This window comes from Heptranchias perlo, chromosome 30 (assembly GCF_035084215.1).
Source record: "Heptranchias perlo isolate sHepPer1 chromosome 30, sHepPer1.hap1, whole genome shotgun sequence".
In the NCBI taxonomy this organism is placed as follows: domain Eukaryota; kingdom Metazoa; phylum Chordata; class Chondrichthyes; order Hexanchiformes; family Hexanchidae; genus Heptranchias; species Heptranchias perlo.
Window position 1 is genome coordinate 30,516,971 of NC_090354.1, and position 4,417 is coordinate 30,521,387.

General features: G+C 48.1%; 1 protein-coding gene across 1 annotated transcript in view; it reads right to left on the minus strand.

Annotated features, from left to right (window-relative positions):
• The window catches only part of LOC137300082 (solute carrier family 15 member 2-like), a 163,410-nt gene that overhangs the window by 154,900 nt on the left and 4,093 nt on the right, over positions 1 to 4,417 (minus strand). The window lies entirely within an intron of this gene.

Consider the following 4,417-nt stretch of genomic DNA (forward strand, 5'->3'; position numbering starts at 1 on the left):
CCATCAATGTTTGAAAATCCACTGTCCCAGCCCCTGTAAAAGACTTGTAATTCCATAGTGCCTTTCACAACCTCAGGACATCCCAAAGTGCTTTACAGCCAATTAAGTACTTTTGAAGTGCAGTCATTGTTGTAATGTAGGAAACATGGCAGCCAATTTGCGCACAGCAAGATCCCACAAACAACAATGAAATAAATGACCAGATAACCTGTTTTTTAGGTGTTGGTTGAGGGATAAATGTTGGCCAGGACACTGAACTCCCCTGTTCTTGGATCTTTTAGTACCACCTGAGAGGGTAGACGGGGCCTCGGTTTAACGTCTCATCCAAAAGACGGCACCTCTAACGGTGCAGCATCGCCTGAAGTGGGGCTTCAACCCACAACCTTCTAACATCAGAGGCGAGGGTGCTGCCCACTGAGCCACAGCTAACACCTTAAGCCGGGCCACTGGAAAACTGCAAAAATTCTGGAAAAGACCGAGGGGGCTTTCCCTCATTTCTTGCGGGAAACCTGGGACCTCCGTGGTGAGCAAGGCTCAATCACTCGCTGGATTCACGCGCTGAGTCATCGGCGGAAACTTCCATTTTCAAGATTCGAATCCGCACGCGCTTGCTAACTCAAAATAAATCCAGTCGCTCCTATTCCAGATGCTTAAACACACCTGAGAGCACAATGGGACAAACTGAAGAAAGTGCGAGAAGTTTTCGAGCTATTTAATTTATCAGAACTAATCCATCCCAAACAGGGAGAGGAAAGGGAGGAACCAATGAGTCAAATCTCCCTTAATCGTCTGGTAAATAATTCAGACTTGTACAAGGTGAAGGAAGCACAAAGTAACACCCATTTTTTTTGGTCAGTTGAGCGAAGCTGTATTTTTCCCATATTATGGAGGCAGTCAGGAAATGACGAAAATCTCAGATTTCTCAGTCAGACCCACAGGCTTCCAAAGAGTCACTGGACGAGGGGTCAGGAGCATGAACCATGGGTCCAAACGTTCCCAAGCTTCTTTCCGTGGTGCCCGCTTAGAGATTCATGTCCCCTGCACCTCCCTGGCCCCCCCTTATAGAGGAGGAGGCCCTTCCAGCCCCGCCATTCAATTAGATCATGACTGATCTATACCTCAACTCCATTTACCCTACTTTGCTCCATATCCCTCAATACCCATACCCAACAAAAATCTATCAATAAGAACAAAAGAAATAGGAGCAGGAGCAGGCCATACGATCCCTCGAGCCTGCTCCGCCATTCAATCAGATCATGATCTTCTACTTCAACTCCACTTTCCCGCCCAATCCCCATATCACTTGAATCCCTTAGCATCCAAAAATCTATCGATCTCAGTCTTGAATGTATGATGTGGATCGATCTCAGTCTTGAATGTACTCAACGACTGAGCATCCACAGCCCTCTGGGGTAGAGAATTCCAAAGATTCACGGCCCTCTGAGTGAAGAAATTTTTCCTCATCTCGGTCCTAAATGGCCAACCCCTTATCCTGAGACTATGCCCCCTAATTCTAAACTCTCCAGCCAGGGGAAACAGCCTCTCAGCATCTACCCTGTCAAACCCTCTAAGAATTTTATACGTTTCAATGAGATCACCTCTCATTCTTCTAAACTCCAGAGAATATCGGTCTCTCCTCATAGGACAACACTCTCATCCCAGGAATCAATCTAGTGAACCTTTGTTAAGTAAGGAGACCAAAACTGTACATAGTACTCCAGGTGTGGTCTCACCAGAGCCCTATATAATTGCAGCAAGACCGCCTTACTCTTATACTCCATCCCCCTTGCAATAAAGGCTAACATACCATTTGCCTTCCTAATTTCTTGCTGTTCCTGCATGTTAACTTTCTATAATTCGTGTACAAGGACACCCAAATCCTCTGAATACCAACATTTCTTAGTCTCTCACCTTTTAAAAAAATTCTGCTTTTCTATTCTTCCTACCAAAGTGAATAACCTCACATTTCCCCACATTATACTCCATCTGCCACCTTCTCACCTACTCACTTAACCTGTCCCCATCCCTTAGCAGATGCTTTGTGTCCTCCTCACAGCTTACTTTCCCACCTAGCTTTGTATCATCAGCAAACTTGGAAACATTACACTCAGTCCCCACATCTAAGTCATTAATATAGATTGTAAATAGTTGAGGCCCAAGCACTGATCCTTGCGGCACCCCACTAGTTACAGCCTGCCAACCCGAAAATGACCCGTTTATTCCTACTCTCTGTTTTCTGTCCGTTAAACAATCCTCTATCCATGACAATATATTACCCCGAACCCCATGAGCCCTAATCTCGTGTAACAATCTCTCATCGAATGCCTTTTGAAAATTCAAATATACAATCTCAGTTTTGAAAGCTCCAATCGAGCCTCAGCATCCACAGCCTTCTGGGGGAAGAGAGTTCCTGATTTCACTCCTGAATAGACTAGCTCTAATTTTACGATTATGTTTACTTGTTCTGGATTCCCCCACCAGAGGAAATAGTCTCCCTGTATCTACCTTATCAAATCTCTTTATCATTTTAAACACCTCTTATCAGATCACCCCTCAACCTTCCACACACAAGGGAATACAAGACAGTTTTATGCAACTTGCATAGGTACAGAGAAACTAATGGGGAATCCAGAACAAGGGGACATAATCTTAAAATTAGAGCGAGACCCTTCAGGAGGGAAATCGGGAAGCACTTTTTCACACAAAGGGTAGTGGAAATCTGGAACTCTCTCCCCCAAAAGGCTGTGGATGCTGGGGGTCAATTGGAGCTTTCACGACTGAGATCGATGGATTTTTGTTAGGTGACGGTATCAAGGGATATGGATCAAAGGCAGGTGAGCAGAGTTGTACTGCAAAATCGCACGCACACCATAGAATGATAGGAAAAACATCACTGAATCCACAGGTTACTCGAAATCAGTCCCCTCACTGAGATATCAGCAATAAACTGATGGAAAATCTTAAGATGAGTTTCTCCCTGATAGTTCAGTAACTGCACTGCCCGGTCAGGTTCTGAGACAAGGAGAGCAGGAGGGTCAAAGCTTTCATCCCTGGTCTGTGCTGAGGTGGCTCATCTCAGCTAATGTGACATTAGGGCTGCTGCAACTGGCCCCAGTGCCCCAGAGTTAGAGGAGAAGGGTTAGCCCAGGCTCCCTGTCCTGAACCCTGCCCAGTGCATCCTGCTAGGAAGCATGTGCGTGAAAACATTGGGGCAGGGCGGGATATGCTGGGGGTGGGGGGGGCAAGGAGCAAGGGCTGACGTCCATACCCCCTGAAAAACCAGGACCCCAACAAGAGTCAGTGCCCGTGGAACCCGTACCCCAGTGAGAGTCAATGCCCGTGGAACCCGTACCCCAACAAGAGTCAGTGCCCGTGGAACCCGTACCCCAACAAGAGTCAGTGCCCGTGGAACCCGTACCCCAGTGAGAGTCAATGCCCGTGGAACCCGTACCCCAGTGAGAGTCAGTGCTCGTGGAACCCGTACCCCAACAAGAGTCAATGCCCATGGGACCTGTACCCCAACAAGAGTCAGTGCCCGTGGAACCTGTACGCCAACAAGAGTCAGTGCCCGTGGAACCCATACCCCAACAAGAGTCAGTGCCCGTGGAACCTGTACGCCAACAAGAGTCAGTGCCCGTGGAACCCAGACCCCAACAAGAGTCAGTGCTCGTGGAACCCATACCCCAACAAGAGTCAATGCCCATGGGACCTGTACCCCAACAAGAGTCAGTACCCATGGGACCTGTACCCCAACAAGAGTCAGTGCCCGTGGAACCTGTACGCCAACAAGAGTCAGTGCCCGTGGAACCTGTACGCCAACAAGAGTCAGTGCCCGTGGAACCCATACCCCAACAAGAGTCAGTGCCCGTGGAACCTGTACGCCAACAAGAGTCATTGCCTGTGGAACCCAGACCCCAACAAGAGTCAGTACCCGTGGAACCTGTATCATAACGAGAAGCAATGCCCATAAAACCCGCACCCCAGCGAGAGGCAGTGTCTGTGGAACCCGCACCCAAACGAGAGTCAGTACCCATGGAACCCGTACCCCAACAAGAGGCAGTGCCTGTGGAACCTGTACCCCAAAGAGAGGCAGTGCCCATGGAATCCGTACCCCAACGAGAAGCAATGCCCATGGAATCCATTCCCCAATGAGAGACAGTGCCTTCAGGAGAGGAATGGAGAGAAATTAACAATAATAAAAAGACAAAGTGAATGCACTGCCAGAAAGGGTGGTGGAAGCAGATTCCATAGTAATTTTGAAAAAGGAATTGGATGAATAGTTGAAGGGGAAAATATTGCAGGGCTATGTGGAAAGAGCGGGGGAGTGGGACTAATTGGATAACTTTCAAAAAGCCGGCACAGGCACGATGGGCCGATTGGCCTCCTCCTGTGCTGTATGTTTACTGAGGTGATAGGT